We start from the raw sequence: 22,654 nt of genomic DNA, 5'->3' as shown, positions 1-22,654 counted from the left end.
TCTCTGATGTGCAGTGCGCCTTGCTGTGCTCTTCTAACTGCCCTGGTGTCGGGCTGTGCGTAATCAGCAGCCGGGCAATTTGCCTCAACCTCCCACCACGCCATAAATGTCTCCCCCTTACTCTTATAGATATTGTGGAGCACACAGCAAGCAGTAATAATGATGGGAATACTGGTTTTGCTGAGGTCTAACCGAGTAAGTAAAATGCACATTCTACCACCATTCTGCATTTGCTCAGCCTATAGTTGAACAGCTCCTGACTACTGTCCAGGGTGCCTGTGTATGGCTTCATGAGCCATGGCATTAAGGGGTAGGCTGGGTTCCTAAGGATAATTACAGGCATTTCAACATCCCCAACGGTTATTTTCTGGTCTGGAAAGTAAGTCCCTTGCTGCAGCTGTTCTGACAGACCAGAGTTCTTGAAGATGCGAGCGTCATATACCTTTCCCGGCCATCCCATGTTGATGTTGGTGAAATGTCCCTTGTGATCCACCAGTGCTTGCAGCACCATTGAAAAGTACCCCTTGCGGTTTATGTACTGGCTGCCTTGGTGCTCCGGTCTCAAGATAGGGATATGCGTTCCATCTATCGCCCCACCACAGTTAGGGAATCCCATTACAGCAAAGCCATCCACTATGACCTGCACATTTCCCAGAGTCACTACCCTTGATAGCAGCAGCTCATTGGCTACTTGGATCGCATTGGCTACTTGGATCACAGCAGCCCCCACAGTAGATTTGCCCACTCCAAATTAATTCCTGACTGACCGGTAGCTGTCTGGCGTTGCAAGCTTCCAGAGGGCTATCGCTACTCACTTGTGAGATGTGAGAGGGCTGCTCTCATCTTGGTATTCTTGCGCTTCAGGGCAGGGGAAAGCAAGTCACCAAATTCTATGAAAGTGCCTTTATGCATGCGAAAGTTTCGCAGCCACTGGGAATCATCCCAGACCTGCAACACTATGCGGTCCCACCAGTCTGTGCTTGTTTCCCAGGCCCAGAATTGGCGTTCCACAGCATGAACCTGCCCCATTACCACCATGATGTCCAAATTGCCAGGGCCCGTGATTTGAGAGAAGTCTGTGTCCATGTCTTCATCACTCTCATCACCCCACTGCCGTCGCCTCCTGGCCTGCTTTTGCAGGTTCTGGTGCTGCATATGCTGCAGGATAATGCGCGAGGTGTTTACAGTGCTCATAACTGCGGCGGTGATCTGCACGGCCTCCATACTTGCCGTGGTATGGCGTCTGTAGAAGAGCAGGAAAGCAGAGTGGCAGCGGAAGCGTGACCATGGTTTGCAGCTCTACTGCACCATCTGTAGCCAGAGCAGGAGAGCAGAGTGGCAGCGGAAGCGGTTGTTTGGTCGTTTGATGACAATGGTCTACAGCCCTATGGCACCATCTGCTGCCAGCAGTACCCAGGAGACAACAGCGGCGGCTGAGCTGAGCGGGCTGCACGCTTGCTATGCTATGGGGTCTGCGTGGAAAAAAGGTGTGAAACGATTTTCTGCTGTTACTCTCACGGAGGGAGTGGCGACAGACGACATGTACCCAAAACCACCCACGACAATGTTTTTGCCCTATCAGGCAATGGGAGCTCAACCCAGAATTCCAATGGGTGGCGGAGAGTTTGGGAACTGTGGGATAGCTACCCACACTGCAACGCTTCGAAAGTCGACACTAGCCTCGGTACTGTGGACGCACTCCACCGACTTAATGCGCTTAGTGGGGACACACACAATCGACTGTATAAAATTGCTTCCTAAAAAATCGACTTCTATAAATTTCACCTAATTTCATAGTGTAGACATACCCATAGAGACTTGCTCGAGATCATAAAGGAAGTCTGTGATGGAGCAGAGGAGTGAGCTTGAGTTTCCAGAGTCCCACGCTAACCACTGAATCATCCTTCCTGCTCTCATTTACAAATATTCAGCTCCCACTGAAGTGAGTAGGGGTTGTGCATGTGTATGCAGAATGAGGCACAAAGTGTAGATACCCAGCCTATTATGATCTAATTCAGCAAACTATTTGATGTAAATTAAAACTGTCCTTCTCAGTTTTTGCTGCCCTTAGTTTTCATCTTCTATGCAGAGTGGTATCTCTACTTGCCTCTCAGTTGGGTATTTGCTCTGTCTTTGTAGAATTTACTTATCTATCCTGTGTTTTTCTGACATCCTATTTCCACTCTTCCGTCTCAGTTAGCCAATTACTTTGTTCTATCTAATTGGTTAGTTTTTCATCTTGTAAGATAGCCCTCATCATTTCTTCCTGCTACTTTTCTTGATGTTTTTGACCTCTGCAATTAAAGGGACCTACAGACCAGGATAAATTGGTTAAAATCTGATGACACATTGTGAATTAGCACATTATTTGCAATTGTGTAACCTGTCCAATACATGTTTTATATTTTGGCCATGTTTTCTACTGAGGAGAATGACATCCAACTTTACACAAAGAGGTTAATCCTCTATCAGAAATACTAGTCATACTACTATAATTATTAACCTATAGTTCCTCATAGAGAGAGATTTTCCTTTTTAGGTACACCACAAGTATAAATTCATCTAACATCTCATCAGTGAACTTGACTGAAATGCGGGACGCATTTCTATTATGTTGGCTTGAAATGATATAATCTATTCCAGATTAAATCTGTTCCAAAATTTAGGTTTTGTTTAAAAATAAACAAAAACAAACCCACCTTTTAAAAAACAAATAAAAAAATCTATGATTAATAAAAATGTTACTAGTGTTTTTTCAAGAAAAAATTCCAGTGGAAAACAGTTTTCTCAATAAATATTTCCATACCTGTAGTTATTGACAAATAAGATTTTCTGCAACCCAAAGTTTAGTCTAAAGTGAAATTGACTAGAAACTGACTGTAAACAAAAGTAAAACTGACTTTTGTTTTAATTGTCCAGACTGAGGCATGAAAAAACCAAGCAGTAGAAATAGTTTTAATGACATTTAATTTTAATATCAAGTTTTATTTGTAGCATATGTAATGTTATTTTAAAATAAGATTTTTAACTTGACCATATCTCTTTAATGATACTAAGTACACTTTATAAACAAAAATCACCTACTATTAAACTGTTGTAATGCTAAATCATTTTACTAACATATATTTATTTCCTTTTTACTTTTTTTGTGTGTCTGTTATTCTGAGAGCCTAACCATCTCCCAGCATGATTTCTGAAATTAAGAAAACATACAAATTGGTGTTTTGAATTAAATTAGGTGGGATAAATATCTGTACAGAAATGAATTCAGAATTTTTAAATATGTAGTGAGCTCTATAGGTAGGGTTGAACTAATCTATTTCAAGGGAAGGTAATTACAGCATCACTGGTGAGAAGCAATCTTTTAAAAATAGCCAGTCCCAGGTTGTTGAGAAAGGTAATTAAAGCATGAAGAGTAATGATATGTACCTTTTTTCTCTGCTGCTCTACTTTACTGCTTCAGGCCTAGTGTTTTACAATCAAAACTAGCTTCAAGCCCTGGAAGCATCACTGTGATGGAAACTAACTAACTTGTTGCAGAAAAGGAAATAGATTGGTATAAACTTATCGGATATATCACATCTAACATATCTTTAATGAAATATATCTCCACAAAAAGTAATAATACATAAGTTTTATATGATAGGCATTGATGTCAATATTATTTTATTCCTTGTGAAAAAGAAAGTGCCCTCTTAAAATATTTTTTTAAAATGTCGTCTTATTCTTTTCTTACATGTCTTCATAGCTTTTCTTATATGTTTGCTAATATATTTAAAAGGAATGTGGTATGGTTACATAAATATATTTCTGGATGGTTGCTTTCTTGTGAAAGCATCAGTTATTAGTAGCTATAGCCATGAATGTCCATAAGTCTCATTGTATGCAAATACAATTCCAATTCCGCTGTGAGCAGAATATATAATATACACCTCTACGTTGATATAACGCTGTCCTTGGGAGCCAAAATCTTACCGTGTTATATTGAACTTGCTTTGATCCACCAGAGTGCGCAGCCCCACCCCCCCCGGAGCACTGCTTTACTGTTATATCCAAATTTGTGTTATATCGGGTGGCGTTATATCGAGGTAGCGGCGTTATATCAAGGTAGTGGTGTACATGCTGCATATAGTCCCAACATTGTCCCTCCCTGGAATTTTGCTTTTTTGGTCATTCAAATAATAACCAAACATAAGCATAATCTTTCTCCCCAAACTTGGCTGTAGAATTTTCCTTACAGGGCCTCTTACATCCTGGTTGGAGTTAACAGTCTATCTGTAGTGTGAATCAGCAGTAATTATACTTGCCGTTCATATGTAAGGTTCAAATGCCTGACAATCAGGATGACTCAACAGAGAAATCCTGCCTCCCTGTCCAGGCCTGCCTGCCTGCCATCCTTTTAAAACTAGTTATAAATAGAAATGTATGTAATTCTCCCAAACAAGCAGACATTTTCTGTTGAGGCTAGGTAGGGAAGGCCACTCTACTGGAGTCATCAGATAAAAAGTTGACATGATTTCCAGGAATAGCCTTTACTGGTGTTACCAAAAAACAGTTATCCATTTGTGTGATGAAGCAAATAACATGTCATTACAAGAATCTGGATAAACGCAGTGGTTCTGGCTTAGTGAAATGTCTACAGAGAGGCTGTCTTCTCTTAATACCTGCATGTGAGTCCTGGAAAAACGCTCTCAAGAAAGATGCAGCAGAGATTAAGAAGTCCCAAGGAGAGGTGGTAAAAATACGTAGAGCTATGGCATACAAAGAGATTGCAAAAGACTAAGAGCATAATGTTAGGGCATAAAGGACTTAAGAAAGTTGGCTGAGGTTTTCAAAATGATGAACGGTAAATTGAGAAGTAATCAAAAAGGCTGTGACCCTGCAAATATTTATGACCTTGCTTAAGTGTCTTCACATGAGTAGTCGCATTGACTTCACTGGGATTGCTGATTTGAGTAAAGTTATTAAAATACACAAGTGTTTGCAGGATTAGGATGTGGCTTTTTGCCCAGGATGTTGCTTACTGTGAAAAGTGAAATTAAAGTACAGTGCCTTTTAGAATAAGTAAAAGGAAATGTGTTTTTAGATAACATATAGTCAACCTGTAGCACTGAAAGCTCCAGGAGGTCAAGACAAATGCAGTGACTGGACTTCAGAAAAACATTGAACAATAAACAAAAACCCCAAAGGTAATTTAATGACTGTTAATATTTCTAGTTACTCAAACTCAAAGAATTAGAAGGGTGATCGAACATCATGTTTAAGAATGTCTTAAGTAATTGTTTTTCCCTCCAGATGAATAAAACATGTTGCAATTGTATAGGTGCATTATATTGTGGGTTCGGGGGCTGTATGCTGAATTGAGTGTTGCCTTTGGTGTTCACTGCCACAGGTATAGTGCTGGACTAGGTGGACAAATGATCTGATATGACAAGTTCTGTGTTTCCATAAAAGTGCTCTTGAGATAAATTTTATATGATTTGTTTTTTTAAAAATTGGTCTTTGTTTTTCCTCTCATGTTCTATTTAAGGTTAACTTATTGTGCACTAGAAAAATCTGGATGCATTATCATTACAGTATTATTAGAAGTGAGAAAAAGTACAATGCTGTTTATTGGACCACTTGAGAGAGAAATTACACAGAGGACTAGGAGAGTCAGGTAATTTAATCAGAGAAGAAACAAGCTCAGAACACATGCTGGTATTCCATTTGCTTTGTGAAAGCGTTGACGTTCATTTTCTTTTTAGCTGAAGATTAACTTTTTAATTCATTTAGTAATTGGAGTCCAAAATGTGTGTGTTGTACAGAAGGCAGACTTGATGGTAAATTTACTGTGCCAAACATAGAGTATTAAAGCCCCAGTCCTACAAGTGACTTAATGAGGACAACCTCTGCCTTGGTACAGAGTCCCATTGAAACCAGTGGGGTTCCACCCACGTGCAGTAGTCCATCTTCACAGTTACTTGCAGAACTGGGACTGATGTGTATAACATCTGTTAGTGCTAATTGGGTTGCTCACTTTGCTGTGCATCTCATGGAGGACCTGATTGTCCTGTCTCACCAGTGTTACATTAGTATAACTCTACTGACTTCAGTTGGAATTACTCCTGCTATAAAAAAGAAATCCAAGCCCATAAACCATAATGTAATATATACTCTATGGGCATGATCCCACAGGCTGTTTGCACACAATTTCCATTGTGTTCAACTAGAGTTAAGCATATAAAGAGACCACAGAATTGGGCCTAATGCTTCTTTGTACATGCAATCCACTTAGAGAACTGAGTCTTCTAAAAATTCATTGTAAATTATTTCCGAGACAGTGTATGACACAAACATAACATCGTATCATCATGACCAAGGTATATGAAAAGTTTGATCACTTTTAACCTACTGTCATTGCCATGTAATTTTTTATATTAATGATTGCACTACAACTTAATTATTGTTGCCATTGATACACGTGTTCCAGTTTTTGTTCTCTTGTGATGCCTACAAAACCCTGATGGCTGACCACGGCTAGGCAGATGGTAAATTGTGATTACTGTCTACCATGGAAAATGTAGCCCCATTTCACTCTTTTCTCATCCTTCCCTTTTACCTTGTCTGGTGTTTGTTTTGTCCACCTGCTGCATCTTGTCAGCAACTAGAATTGTATGGTTCTTTTTCTTTTTACTTCATGTCTGTACACTGCCTAGTGCAACGGATCCTATTCAGGAGCCTTCTGGAACTTCTGTAAAATACTAATGTCAGAATTTAGCTGCTTAAAATATTTGTAACCCAATTAGTTTTGGTCATATTAGTCCAGCATTGCACCTAACTGGTGGTATTATTTTTCTTTTGAACAAAACATTTTACAGTTCTATTGAGTGTACGTGGAATGTTCTGTGGTTTTATCCCTATCTTATGGACTTAGTATATTCTGTGCTCTACTTCAGATGTTGTTAAAAAGAGAGCTCTAAGGGTATGTTTACACTGCAGTAAAACAGCTGCACCTGGCCTGTGTCTGCTGATATGGGCTTGTGGGGCTATAAAATTGCAGTGAAGATGTCTGGACTCAGGCTGGAGACCAAGTCAGCTGACATGACCCTCTTACTTATATTCAGACACTCCAGGTGATCATTTTAGAAATGATATATTACCTTCTCACTAAGAAGATGTAATAACATGCTAATGTGAATGTACAACTGGGGGAAATACTTCTTTCATAAAAATAATGATGGAGTCGTAAAATTCTGTCTTTTCTGCATAAAGGGAGTGTCTGTCTTTTACAGGGGTTGAAAGTTTTCAGTGGATTACCACATGCAGGGTAGGTGGAAATTTAAGATTCCTGGATTGTATAGGTTAAGTAAAGTACTTGAGGTAGGGCTAAGTTCTGATAACATGCTGTATTTATCTGGGATTTTAATGGAAAAGGCAATAGATATTTTTTTACTGTTCAGATTCCAGAGGACCGAAAAGATGCCAGTTTAAGTCGATTAATTTAAGGAGGTGCAAGTTACAATACACCTTATAGAACAGTAATTTTAACATCACTTGTTAGGAAAATATTAAAAACAGGTTTGCTTGATTTAGTGAATTAACTACAGTACTTTGCAACATATAGCTTCAGTAGATACAGCCAACATGGATTTATAAAAGGTAGGTCTTTAAAACTATTTCTCATTCTTCAAAGATCGTGTTATCATGATAAAGAAAATACAATAATGTCATGGTTTCCATATCAAATTAATTGGCTTAAGGCAGTTATGCTTTGGGAGTAAAACAATTTTTATAATAAAGGTTCTAAAACAGTGAAATAATTTTTCTGGATAAAAACAGAAAGTACCAATGGAACAAAACAGATGATAATTTTGGGACCCTTTTAAATAATATAAATATATTTGATATCAGGTAACTGATATTTTAATTTAGTTTAATTTAGATAGGTGGCAACCTACCAGAAGGCTATTATGCTTCGAAGGTACACAAAGAGTGAAGGGGAATATGTGAAATATGGCACATTTACGCAAAGAAAAGCAATAGTGTATTTAAAAAAGCAAATCAAGGCATCATATATCCAATTACATGCATTGGTAAAAACTCCACATACACATTTAAAAATGGAAAAAATAAATTTAATAAACCATACTCAATTTCCAGACGATTTCAGAAGTGGTCTCGGGGGATAGCTTGCTTAGCTAGTGCCCTGATCCCACTTCTGTTGGAAGTCGATGAGAGTTTTGCCATTAACCAGAATGAGGGGAGGATCAAGTCCCAAACACTTTTTAAAAAAAGACATTTCTTTTCCACTTAGCCCCACTAAAGTAAGTATAGGTTTCAGCGATTAAAAGCCAAACCAACTGAAGAAGAGACACAGACCCAATTGTGATAATACCATTGCAATTAACATTGTTATTAACTTTAGAACTGGGTCTCTTGTTTATCAGGCTGTGGTTTTGTAGTAATGTTACTTTATGCATGAAGATAGTTCCATGTGAAATGTATTGCTTAATTGTTTGTAAACTCCAGTGTTTATTAAAGTTCTTGGGGTGGAGGGTAGTAAGTTCTGCAGTGAATTAATACACTAAATTTTTACCTCTGAAGTCCTGCGTTACCGTCTGGATTATGTAGAAATGAGAATAAGTTAGGCTGAGATAACCAATCTTTCTTGGCTGACATTTCTCCACATGTGAAAAGAAAATTGGCTGAAATCAGTCTTTGTTTGGCAATCAAATCTTGAAGTCAATTGAGAGAGCCAACCACTGGCCCTGTAAAACATGCTGCTGTTGATTTGAAGGAATTGGAAAGATAAAGAAAATTCTCAGCTTTCATTAAAAAACAAAACAAAGGCCCCAATTCACCAAGTACTTAGGCAGGGGTCTAACTTTATGCATGTAAGTAGTCACCTTGAGGTCAGACACATGCTTTAGTACCTTGCTGAGTCAGGGCTTAAATTTCTAACCTATTTCCTTGGAAAGATGGCATTGAAAGCATAAATATAGATTGTTGTAAATGGATCTCTAAGGCTGAAAGGAATGAGCAGCTGAATTCTGCTTTGTAGATTTAGTGTGGGGAGACTAAAGAGAACTCCTTCCCTTATGTTCCTGGACACAATTTTTGGGCCAGATCCTGGTCACTGGTAGGAGTGGAAAGCTGCCTGAACACGGCAGCTGGGGATTCTCCTGACATAGGAGAACGCATGGGTGACCTAAGGCCAGCGTAGTTTTCTCGACATCACCTGCATTCTGCCCCTCTCCCTCCTCATATAGAGAGAGAATGCCAAAGAAGGCCAGGGGCATGAGGCGGTGGAATGGGGTGTGTCTGGAGCACACTACATTGGCAAACCCTGAACAGCCAGCAGGGGACAACTGTAACCAACTGCTGCTCTAAGTTACATTGGGGGCCAGGTTGGCCTCTAGGTCTTGGAGCACCTCCCCCCAGCCAACCCCGTTTCTCAGGTCCTGGGTCTTGCTCAGCTCAGTCAAACATAGCAATATTGTTCTTTATATAAAATATATCCATATAAATTTGGGGATTTGAAAATCATCTTATCGAAACCTTCCTAAAATCCATAGTTTGGCTCTGTGTATAATGGTGGATACTTGTTGGAGGGGACAAAACCTTGTAAACCCACCCAAAAATGCGGCATCTGGCTCTTATTTCAAAAGAGTAGCACCAAGGTTAGATTTATTCCCCTGATTGGAGTATCGGGGGTGGCCACAGGTCAGTATTGAGGTGTGTTATTGTACTTGTTACTGATTATGTGATGATTGAAGCAAATTTGCTTGAGTGAATACTGTTAGACTGCAGAATTGTTCTTTAGTATGTCTTACTGACAGGATATACACAATATTGCTAAATATGCTTTTAAGGTTCGCTTAGCACCAGTATGAATTCTTTACAGTGGTGAATATCAAAACACAGTTAATTATAGTAGTACCATTTCTGTTCCTCACCTCATTATCTCTGTCTTGCACTATTATTTTCTAATGCTGCTGGCTATACAGCATCAGGCCTGGCATCACTGAAGTGTGAACACAATGCCAGCACTGCATTCAGCACAAGAATAGAAAGGCAGATGGCAGAATGTGCTATTTATAGCTTGAGCCAATCTGCCTGAGGTGAATGATGCTGAAATGGTTGTCAGGAATATTTTCAGCTATTAAAGGGATAAGGAAAAAGAAAACCAGATAAAAAGCCAGAGATCCTGGGCCTCAGGAGCTTTGCTGGGGATGGGAAAGTAATTCAAAGTACTTATTACCTATTTCATAACTGGAAAAATCAAATATTTTCCTCTTGCTTCCTCCGCCTGCCAATCCCCCACAAACCTTTCAAATGCAGACATCATTTCAGCTTTGTAGCACTATTCATGACTGAGCTAGAGGAATTTATTGTTCTCTGGAAATACGGCTGCCATAGCAACTTAGGCACACTGCATTTTAATTGCAAGGCACCATGTAGGTTTATGAGAAAAACTAATCAAAAATTAATATTGGGGATGATTTCAGTGGTGCTACTGGTATAGTTCTCTTCCCTACTTGGGTCTTTCACTCCTGTTAGTTTTGAGAGAATGGAGGGACAACTTTTTTTCATTCCTAGTTTTAATTGTTCTCTTGTGAGGAATCATCCATATGTCCACTTTCCTAAACATTGTTTTCATATAAAAACATAGGCCTAGATTTTCAAACCCATGTAAATCTGGAACACACTTTTCTTAGTATGCAAATTCTGGCTTTTATGTACAAGTTGAGGTTCTTCTTTGAGTAGTGTCCCTATGGGTGCTCCACTGTAGGTATATGTGCATCCCTTTGCTTCTGATCAGAGATATTTGATAGCAGTATTTGTTTGGGATACATATGTGATCTCCCCTCCTCATGCTCTGTCTGGAGGCTCATTAGCACTGGGCAGGCGACCCACCCTCAGTAAATAATTAGTTGCATATGCACATCTGGCATTCTGGGTATGCTGTCAGATGCATGCATTTTTGAAAATCGGGGCCATTAAGTAGTGTGAAAAAGAGGACTTGATAGCATTAATTTTAATTATCTAGGTATTATAACAGCAAACATACATTACCTTCAATTTTTTTCCTCATATTTTTGTTTCATATAATCATCTGTCTCGTTGAAAGTACAGATTCCTATTGAACTATGAACAAAAGTCTGCTTTTGCGTGTAAATTTACTTAGGGAAGGAAATGGAGCAGTAATGTCTAAATAGAGGGTCTGCAAGCCTTTGTGTGTGGGCACCTGGGAGAATGTCTTGGGGAGGAGAGGGAAAAAAGCGCAACTCATTCACCAGCACTTCTTACTGCTCTGGAAAGGATGCGTGCATGTTCCCCCCTTAATACCTGCTGTTAACAGTACCCTATGAGAGGGGACCAGTTATCTGTCCACTTCCCTAAGCTGTTCAACCATTCCCCATTGAGACCATGGAGCAATCCTGGGTGCATTACCAAACTTCCCATCTAGTATTCAGTCCATCTCCTGATCTGCTTCTGTGCAGTATGCTATGTAGAAGTGACTCCCAGTATCCTCTTGCCCCATCCCTGTCATCAGTACATTGTGCCATGTTTTGATAGGATGAAACAGAATCAGACAAACAGTGTTTTCTGTTAATTGCTCAGAATGGTGGCACATTGTAATATCTGTAATCTAGAGCCTGTAGACTTAACCTGAGACCTTGCATGAACTGATTTGCTCATTTAATCTAATTTGGCAGTTGAAGACTGGTGAATATCTTTTAAAACATTTCCCTTTCTTCTTGGAGTGATTGCACATGTCAGTGCCACTGTAGTTGTGTGCCTACCGTGTGCACGGTTGTCATAGATTTTCCCCTCACCATTCCTTTTCTGGGCAGCATATGCCAGCATATGCACACAGATATAAAAGGCTGTGCTCCCCTGACCTCTGTCAGATCCTTCCCACCGCCAGTAATGGTTGTTGAAGCTCTGATCTTTTGCATCTTCAAGTCTTCCCTATTTTAGTGTATATAAGTGCCTACAGAATTAGTTTTTAATCTATATTTAGATATAAGAATAAGTTTAGGATAGTAATTTTCTAGAGTGGGGTTATCAGTTCCCAGTTGGGTACCAGGCTCAGTACCAGACTAATGCTTCATTCTCCCGGCTTCAAGGCCTGTCTCTCATGTAACAAGTCTATGCCACTGAGCGACCCAGAGTACAGCTGCCTTAAGTGTCTGGGAGATGTGCATGAAACTGAAAAATGTCACATTTATCGAGTGTTCAAACCCCAATCAAAAAAGGACAGGGCTGCCAGACTGAACTCCCAGCTTATGTAGTCTGCACTTCGCCTGTCGTTGGAACCTTCCTGCTTGGAACGGGTACAGAGCATGTCTGAGTTGGTTAGGAGTGCTCTCCCTGTTCTGACTGAGTCCAGCAGCAGACCCTTGGTGGTGGTACCTAAGAAAAGACAACATAAGTCTCCCATAGATGACGTACCGGGGCCTTTGAAGTTTATGGTGAGTCACCAAGTGGAGGCAAGGACTCAGAAGTGTGCTTAAAGAAGAGGCACCCCCAGACACAGACCATAATTCAGGAGGAATTGCTGAGTCCGGAGCCCAAGAAGGGTCTGTCAAGACCAGTCCCTGAAGGACTGGCACACTTTTCAGCATCACAGACTCAGGAGCCCTTTCTGCAGTCGTCTACACCCAAGGCTTTTGAGGCAGCCAGAGAATTGCTTAACCTGTTGATGCCAACTTCCCCTGCAGTTCACGAATCTCGCCCAGTACCAGGATTAGAAGGTCATAGTCCTGGCTCCAGTGCCAGAGCACCATTCAGTACCAGTGGTTTCTATAGTTGCCTCCCTTTTCTGTAGAATTCCATCTAGAGAGAAGCCAGCGATGATCTTGCAGATACCCCCATCTCCAGACTCAGAGCTGGTCTCCCTGGTACCAACAGGGTCAGCTCCATCATGGTCTGAGGAAGCAGACTCCTCATCAGAATCCAAGGTGTCTCAACCCAAGCATGCCCAGCAGCCCCAGTGAAATGTCTGCCCGCCGTGGTACCAGCTGCAGTCTCAGCACTCTAAGGACCAATGGCCTGCACATTGTTGGGTTCCACCCCCACATCAATGCCTCTTTTGGACCCCTTGTGTCTTCCCTCCACATTCTAGAGCCACTCCATTCCCTTCCTGCCCTTCTACATGAGCTATGCACCAGGAGCATCTGCAACAAGGTCATCTTCTTCCCTCCTTTGGAACTGGAACCAGTACCGTGCAAGGGGAACCACATACTCAGGACTGTCCTGTGGAGGAGTTGGAGGAGGCACCTCCTCAACAACCCATAGCCTCCTCTTTGTCACCCAGTGAGGTGGTAGTGACTGAATCTACTTCCCCCTTCTCCTGATGATTTCATTGCTTAGTAAGACTTGTTGAGGAAGGTGGCTGCAGCTCTGGATATCCAACCAGAAGAGGTGCAAGAAAGGTCACACAGGCTCGTGGATGTTTTAGTCTCTGCAGAACTCTCTAGGGCTGCTCTCCCTATTAATGAGATTATGCTGGAACCTGTCAGTGATTTATGGCAAACCCCATCTTCCCTGCCTCCCACTGCTAAAAGGGTGGAGAGGAGATATTATGTCCCTTCACAGGGATTTGAGCTCTTCTATAATCACTCTCCTCCAAGCTCTCTGGTAATGAAAAAGAAAGACAGGGACACCTTACCTCTACCTCTAAAGGAAAAGAAGCAAAAAAGCTAGACCTGTTTAGCAGGTAACTTTATTTCATAGGAGGTTTACAGCTTAGAATCGTGAACCAGCAGCCTGTGGGATGATACCCTGAAGTTTAAAGACAAGTTTCTTGCTGAGGCAAAGCAGGAGTTCACTGCTATGGTGGAGGAGGAAAAATTAGTTGCCAGAACATCACTGCATGTGAGCCTGGATGTGGCGGACTCTGCGGCTTGAGCTATGGCTTCTGCCATCACTATGCGGCATTCATCTTGGCTGCAGTCATAAAGTCTTCCCCTGGAGGTGCAACAAGCCATTCAAGACCGCCCATTGTCACTCTAGAGACAATGCCAGATATGGATGAATGGACCTACAATCCCTCTTCAAGTAGACTCCGAGCCCACCTCCAGTTCAAACTGCTTGTGAATCACCTACAATGGAATGGACATGTGCAATCACTCAAATAAAAAATGGTCACCTACTGTTCTGTAACTGTTGTTCTTTGAGATGTGTTGCACATGTCCGTTCTACGACACCCCTCCCTCCTTCTGCTCCCTATTGGAGTCTTTCCAGTAGAAAGGAACTAAGGGGAGTTGGGGCAGTACATCCCCTTAAACCTGCGTGCAGTGGTGCGAGGCACCAGTGGGAACTGCTGAGAGAAAAATGTCTGACACCTGTGCATGAGGCGCGCACACATCTACAGTGGAATGGACATGTGCAACACCTCTTGAAGAACAACTGTTAGAGAAAGGTAGGTAACGGTTTTTTCTTGTCTGTAACCCTTAATTCTGTCTTGTTTGTAATTAGTATTGTTTTGCTGTATTGTATTTTACATTTCAGTTTAAAAAAAATAAAAAAACTTTATTATTGAAGGCTATATATGTAAATTAGATGAATTAGCCAGAATGGTGACCGTGGTACTAGCTTCTAGTTTAATTCTTTGTCGTTGATTATTTTGAAAGTATGTTAACTTTCAAAGCTGTCGTTTCTTTTCTTTTCTTTTTTATTAATCTGTTCTTCTTAAGTGTTAATGCTTTGTAAATGCCTCTTCATGACTTCATTATTAAGCAGGAAAAGCGCTCTCTAATGTAATTTGAAAAAATTAATGTCATTCATTATTCTGTCATGACTGTATCTCTCAGAATAGTGCATCTATTACCATCGTGCATTTAGTTTGCTAGAGTAATGGTTTGCAAGGCTCTCTGATATTTTTCAAACTGATAGGAAAGCAAGAGTTCATTACAGTTGTGTGTCAAGTTCAATTTCATTAGTTTTGATTAGGGCTGAGTTTGTGCCATCTGTACTGTACATCTCTTATATAAAAGATGCTAGATTTGAAATCAGCTGCAATTTTCTCATGATATAGTGGCCTTTATTTTGGGTGGTTTAGCACAAAATTAACTCAGCTGGATTAAGTCAATTTCTGAGTTTATTTTTGACTTCAGTTAACTTGTAATACAGTCTTTGTGGCAGATTCTGACCTCCTGCGTAAGTGGTTACAATTTACATTTTTTCTTCCTTTTAAATAAGTACCTCAGGCTTGTTGGATTCAACATAATACAGAGTTGGTTTGAGGAACACAGCAATACCCTATGGAGATTAAAATAATTCTAACATGGCTGAGATACTTTTTAAACAATATTTTCTTAGTGAAGCAAATAATGAAGTAGATTATTATGAAGAGCTGAAAACAAAAAATATTTACTGATTTTAAATAGCAGCTACTGTATGAAAATCCATTTGGAAAAAAATAGCATACAAACCATCTGCTTTAGATCATGAGCCAAGAGTTGCTAAATAAATTAGCTAATAAATATAGTGAACCACTGACAATTATTATTAGAAATCATGGAGAACTGGAGAACTACAAGAGGATTGGAAAACATCAAATGTAGTATTGATTTTTCAGTATATAGCAATGTCTAATTTAAATATGAAGTAAAATAGTAGAAAAAGTATTGAGAGGAAAAAATCTCTAAAAGAATTATACAAAAATCTAAGTAGTGGACCTATAAATGATGATAAATTGTGTGAATTTATAATTTATGCTAAACAAACCTGGCCTATTTATTATTTATAGAGTGCTGTCCATTGACATGGTGCTTCAGAGGTAGAACGTTGTTGGCATTTACAGTGCAATCTGAGTGATAAAACTAGTGGATGAAGGGATATAATATATCTGGACTCCAATAAAATATTTAATACAGACTCTCTCAAAATCCTACATAAAATATATTCAGATTGGTCTGTAGCATGGATATGAGCACTCTGACAGAGACTGAAAACTGACATAACCAAATGATAATTGTAAACAGCAATGTTAGAGGAGAATCTAGATGCTGCAGAAAGTTGTTGAATATTATTTATATTGTGAGCAGTATATGCTTCACTCAAAGTTACTACTACACTAAGGCCCCTGCATGGTTTAAGGGAGAACTGTGCTGCTGGAGGCTCAGATCTTTTGAATATGATTTCAATGTGTGGTAATATGATCTTTAAAAATGTAGTGGCTGTGATACTTTTGGAGGTTACCAAGGGTGTCCGGGGTGAATAGCTGACACCTGCTGTGATAAATGAAGGGGGGGAGGGGTAACTCCCTTTTATAGACAGCCAGCCAGCCAGTTAGCTACAAAATCCCTGTTAGTAGCTGTTCTTTACTTGCTTTACCTGTAAAGGGTTAAAAAAGCCCATACATAAAAGGAAGGGAGTGGGCACCTGACCATAAGAGCCAATGGGAGGGCTAGAACTTTTTAATATTGGAAAAAACTTCCCCTTTGTCTGTCTGTGGTTGTTCTCCCAGAGAGGGCTGGACTATGCTGTAAGAAGCTTTAAGCCAGGTATGAAAAACCATAAAATCATACCTAGAAACTACTTATTTGAAAACCCAGATATGTAAGTAGATCAGGAAATGTCTAGGAAGGCATGGTTAGATTTATTTCTTTTATGTTGTTATGGCTTGTGGATTCCTCTGTGCTAACCCCCAAATGCTTTTGTTTTGCTTGTAACCATTAAGATGGACCTCAAGAAAACCATTCTTGATGCTTAATTATTATATTTGCTCTTTTTAAATCTAGCAATAGCCTAAGTTCCAGATGTATTTTCTTTCTTTTTGTTTTTAATAAAATTTACCTTTTTTAAGAACAGGACTGGGTTTTTGTGTCCTAAGAGGTTTGTGCATATGTTTAATTAGCTGGTGGCAACAGTTGATTTCCTTTGTTTTCTTTCTCAGCTCTTCCCTGGAGGGGTGCATATGAAAGGGATTGAGGGTACTGCAGAGGGAGGAATTCCCAAGTGCACCTTCCTGGTTTCAAAGGGATTATTTTGCATTTGGGTGGTGGCAGCATCTATCCATCCAAGGTCAGAGAGAAGCTTGTAACTGTGGGAGTTTAATACCAGCCTGAAGTGGCCAGTATTAATTTTTAGAATCCTTACAGGCCCCACCTCGAAGTGCCAGAGTGGGAAATCAGCCTTGACATCTGCTTACAGCAGAAGGGAGTTCTGTCTGTGCCCACCAGGGGAAACAGTCCTTAGCCACTGGCTGCTTTGCAATGCAGGTGCTCTACTCCAGTCTCTGAGAGCCCTGCTCTTTCTCTCTGCAGGCTAGCAATTTACACACACACCCCTTTGCACACACACACACACACCCTTGCCCACTTCTCTATCTTCTGGACACCTGCAGTGTATACTGGACTGCTGTTTCCGTGGAAACAGGGCACCACAGTTCACTGGTTTCATATCTGTTGAACACTCTCCTTAGCACAAGGCACTTAGGTTTATAGTAAAACCAAATTAAAGTTTATTTAACAGTGCTCGAAATAAGGAGTCAAAATAAAGGCAAGTAAAAGAATTTGAAAACATGAGGTTACCACTAAATGACAACACAAAATGCAATCTATAGTCTATACTTATTAACAAGTTACTTTCCTGACTAATAAAGCATTTCTCATCCTATGGTTAGTTCTTCCAGAGCTTGTCCAGCCCTTAAAGCTGGGATCCACTGTTGGTGACACCTCCATCTCCCCTCACAGAGGGTCCCCTCCTGTAATGGATAACACGTGGGACAATCTTCTACTTTTATACAATCCTAGGGCTATTGTCTCAGGAGTGGGTGGGTGAGGTTCTGTGGCCTGCAATATGCAGGAAGTCAGACTAGATGATCATGATGGTTCCTTCTGACATTAGGGTCTGAGTCTCTTAGCCCACCGGCCCCCCTCTTTTGAGAAGTTACTTGGGGTTCATTTATATCGGTTGCTCTCCAGCTTGCATCTATTCCAGATATAGATCCAATAACCACCCCAAACACATCAAGAAATCTGTTATCTGCAGCCAGGCACTCAGATGCCGCAGAACATGATCTGAGGAGAAAGTCCAGGGAATATACACCTTGACACACTCAAAGCCTCCTTGAACAAACAAGGACACTCCACCAGAGAAGTACATTGCATCATGGAATGAGCCAGCCAAATACCCCAAGAGAATCTGTTTCAATGCAGAAATAAAACCCCCTTCAACTGCACACCCCCAGTTGTCACTTACCACCCCACAGTGGTTTCCATACGGGGTATCATGAAACAACTATAACCCATACTTGATGGGATCCCCATCCTGAAATAATTGTTTCCTGAACCCCCTTCTCTGGCCTTTGAACAAACTCCCAGCCTCGTTGATCATCAGAAGCAAGGTCCCCACAGATCAGGACACACCAACTCAAAGCAGCACCAGACCTGTCAGAACAACAGATGCAAAACCTACAGACATATCTCCAATGCTACAATGATCAACACCCCCACAACACACCTTGCAATATTCATGGTCCTACATATGCCTATCACAACGTGTGATATATCTCATCCAGTGCACTAACTGCCCCAATAACAACTATGTGGGTGAAAACAGACAATCACTGCACTCTCAAATGAACTCACACAGGAAAATGATAAGACAAAAACACCACATTGTCTGTGATGAACACTTTTCACAAAACTATCACTCTGTATCTGACCTTTCAGTCCTCATCCTCAAAGGAAACCTGCACAACACTTTCAAAAGATAAGCTTGGGAGCTTAAATTCATAATTTTGCTAAGCACTCAAAATCCTGGTCTTAATGAAGACACTGGATTTATGGTTGTTTACAACAATCTGTACCCACTAACTCCTGTTTTTGTCCTATGACTGCAGGAGTGTTAATAAGATATTTCACCTTGAATGGTCCCTTAGAATATCTGCTGACTACTTATGCTAAACTATCTGTTCAATCTTGTATTTAGCTGTGACACTCTTAGGCCATGTCTACACTACCACTTATGTCAGCAAAATTTATATCATTCAGGGGTTTAAAAAAAAATCCCCCTGAGCAACATAAGCTTCACTGGCATAAGTGGTAGTGTCAAGGCTGATTCCCCACTCTGACACTTCAAGTGCAGAAGGTGGGAGCCTGCAAGGATCTAAAAATTAATACTGGCCACTCCAGGCTGGTATTAAACTCCCAAGGTCACAGTTTCTCTCTGACCTTGGATGGGTAGATGCTGCCACTGCCCAAGTGCAAAAAACCCCCTTGGAACCCAGGAAAGCACAGTTGGGAATTCCTTCCTGTGGGGTACCCTCAAGCCCTTTCACTCCTCCTCCAGGGACGAGCTGAGAAAGGGTACGTCTACACTACAAGACTATTTCGAATCTACTTAATTTGAATTTGTGGAATCGACCTTATGAAGTCGAATTTGTGTATCCACACTAAATACACTAATTCGACTGTCTGAGTCCACAGTAACGGGGCCAGCGTCGACTTTGGAAGCGGTGCACTGTGGGAAGCTATCCCACAGTTCCCGCAGTCCCCGCTGCCCATTGGAATGCTGGGTAGAGCCCCCAATGCCTGCTGGGGGAAAAAATGTGTCGAGGGTGGTTTTGGGTAACTGTCATCATTCAACCGTCACTCCCGCCCTCTCTCCTTGAAAGCGCCGGCGGGAAATCTGTTCGCGCCCTTCTCTGGTCGGTTACAGCTCGGACGCCACAGCACTGCGAGCATGGAGCCCGCTGCGATCATCGCTGCACTTATGGCCGTTGTCAACTCCTCGCACCTTATCGTCCACCTCTTCCACAGTCAGCTGCTGAGAAATCGGGCGAGGAGGCTCCGTCAGCGCGGTGAGGACAGGAAGTCACAGAGTGGCGCAGACCTCTCACAAAGCAGGGTACGCCGCGCAGTGGAGATCATGGTGGCAATGGGTCAAGTTCATGGTGTGGAACAGCGATTCTGGGCCCGGGAAACAAGCACGGACTGGTGGGACCGCATAGTGCTGCAGGTCTGGGATGAATCACAGTGGCTGCGAAACTTCAGGATGCGTAAGGGCACTTTCCTTGAACTCTGTGACTTGCTGTCCCCTGCCCTGAAGCGCCAGGACACCCGGATGCGAGCAGCCCTGACTGTGCAGAAGCGAGTGGCCATAGCCCTCTGGAAACTTGCAACGCCAGACAGCTACCGGTCAGTAGCGAACCACTTTGGCGTGGGCAAATCTACCGTAGGGCTTGCTGTGATTCAAGTAGCCCACGCAATCGTTGAGCAACTGCTCTCAAAGGTAGTGACCCTGGGAAACGTCCAGGTCATCAGAGATGGCTTCGGCGCGATGGGATTCCCAAACTGCGGTGGGGCTATAGATGGGACTCACATCCCTATCCTGGGACCGGCCCACCAGGCCAGCGAGTACATTAACCGAAAGGGCTACTTTTCTATGGTGCTGCAAGCACTGGTGGACCATAGGGGATGTTTTACCTACATCTACGTCGGGTGGCCGGGCAAGGTTCATGACGCGCGTGTGTTCAGGAACTCTGGTCTGTTTAAACTCCTCCAGGCAGGTAGTTTCTTCCCAGACCACAAAATAACGGTTGGGGATGTGCAGTGATCCTCGGGGACCCAGCCTATCCGCTAATGCCCTGGCTCATGAAGCCCTATACAGGCGCCTTGGACAGTGAGAAGGAACTCTTCAACTACCGGCTGAGCAAGTGCAGAATGGTGGTGGAGTGTGCTTTCGGACGTCTCAAGGGGAGATAGTGGAGCTTACTGACTCGCTCGGACCTCAGCGAAAAAAATATCCCCGTTGTTATTGCTGCTTGCTGTGTGCTCCACAATCTCTGTGAGAGCAAGGGGGAGACCTTTATGGCGGGATGGGAGGTTGAGGCAAATCGCCTGGCTGCTGATTACGCTCAGCCAGACAGCCGTGCCGATAGAAGATCCCAGCGGGAAGCGCTGTGCATCCGGGAGGCTTTGAAAGCTAGGTTCCTCGGAGAGCAGGGTAACCTATGACTCTCCAGTTGATTTACAGAGAAGCTGAACCTGAGCCTGTTTCAGTGACTGTTGACTTCGATCTGCGGTTACATACCCCGTTCTCCAGGTTTCCCCCCTTCCAACACACGTTTTAAAATAAATTTAATGGAACACTGATTATTAACAAAGTTTTCTTTAATTATGAATTCCTGTTCAAGGGTTGAAACATGGACGCAGACTGTGGTGGGTACGGTGTGCACTGATGTACAGACCGCTTCTACACTAGAGGAATGACAGGCTCCTGCTCCTACAGCGGTCTCTGGGGGGAGGACGGTTGCAGGTGAGTGTGCAGGAAGGGATGGGTTTGCAGGAAGGGGTGAGGGGTGCCGTCTTTGGGATGGAGTTTGGATGCAGGCTCTGGGCTGGGGGTTGGGGCGTAGGAAGAGGTGAGGGGTGTGTGGGAAGGGTGAGTATGTGTCCGTGGATGAGGGCTCTTGCTGGGGCTCAGGGCATCGGAGAGGCTCGTGGCTAGGGTGGAAGGGCATGGTAAGGGCAGCCTGCCTTGCCATTTGTGGATGGCAGGCGCTAGGACCCTGGGGCAGCATACACCTCACAGACTGACCCGGGGCAGCATACACCTCACAGACTGACCCTGGTGCCTAGTGACTGCAGTCTGTGTGTGTCCTGCTGTTGATCCTGCCCCCAAGTCTGTACCCTGGTAATGGAGGCTGTCCTATGCAATTAAAAAACCCCTCCCCCCCTTCACACAAAGTCTTCTGACAAGAAAAACGTGACAGAAACAGTGAATAACAACAAACTACTCTTAATACTCAACTACACAGTGGGGGGATGAAACTTGGATTTGGGACTGGGTGATCCAGGAAGGGAAGCATTTCTCAAAATTTATGGCATGAGAGCTGTTTGGTACATGAGCGCTCTGCTGGGGTGGAGTGACAGTTTTCACGGCCCCTAGCGCCCCTCCTTCTTGTGATTTTGGGTGAGGGGGGGACAGGACTTTGTGGCGGGGGAGGGCGGTTGCAGATACAGTTCAGGGGGGCTCTCTGCTCCTGCCTGCGGTCCTGCAGAACATCTACAAGGCGCCGGAGCGTGTCCGTTTGCTCCCTCATTAGCCCAAGCAGCGTTTGAATCGCCTGCTGGTCTTCCTGCCGCCACCTGTCCTCCCGTTCGCTGTGTGAGCGCTGGTGCTGACATAGGGTCTCCCTCCACTGTCTCTGCTCGGCCGCCTCGGCTCTGGAGCAGGCCATCAGTTCCGAGAACATGTCGTCCCTAGTCTTTTTCTTTCGCCGCCTAATCTGCGCCAGCCTCTGTGAGGGGGAAGCCGGGGCAGTTCGTGAAAGAGCCGCAGCTGTGTGATGGGAAAAAGGAAGTGATTTCCTTGAAAAGATACATGTTTGCGAACACTGAACACAGTCTAGTCAATTTCTGTGAACAAGACCATACAGGGCACCTAGTCTCACGAGCTCTCAGGACAAGTTCGAGATTTCGGAATACGCTTTCATTGGCTGCGGTCGTCCACAGGAGATCGGACAAGCGGGGCGGTACAGCTGAATCCGTGTAGCAGCCAGGCCTGGTAAGCACTACACTATAGGCTGCTTAACAGTTAATGGATAGCTGTGCCCTCCCGCTGAAGGCAATCTGGAAAGCATAAAGTCTGACCCTGTTCCAGCCCCTCGCGGCTGTGCCCGGGAAAGATCACTGTATGCTTTTCCTCTGCG

The 22,654-nt window shown here is 42.7% G+C and overlaps 1 protein-coding gene across 3 annotated transcripts in view; it reads left to right on the top strand.

The window, feature by feature from the left end:
- The window catches only part of RABGAP1L (RAB GTPase activating protein 1 like), a 541,073-nt gene that overhangs the window by 237,284 nt on the left and 281,135 nt on the right, over positions 1-22,654 (top strand). The gene's annotated exons all lie outside the window — the stretch shown is intronic.

The sequence above is a fragment of the Mauremys mutica genome, chromosome 8, assembly GCF_020497125.1.
Source record: "Mauremys mutica isolate MM-2020 ecotype Southern chromosome 8, ASM2049712v1, whole genome shotgun sequence".
NCBI lineage: Eukaryota > Metazoa > Chordata > Testudines > Geoemydidae > Mauremys > Mauremys mutica.
The sequence above is the reverse complement of the archived record's forward strand: the minus strand, read 5'-3'. Positions and strand labels throughout refer to the sequence as shown.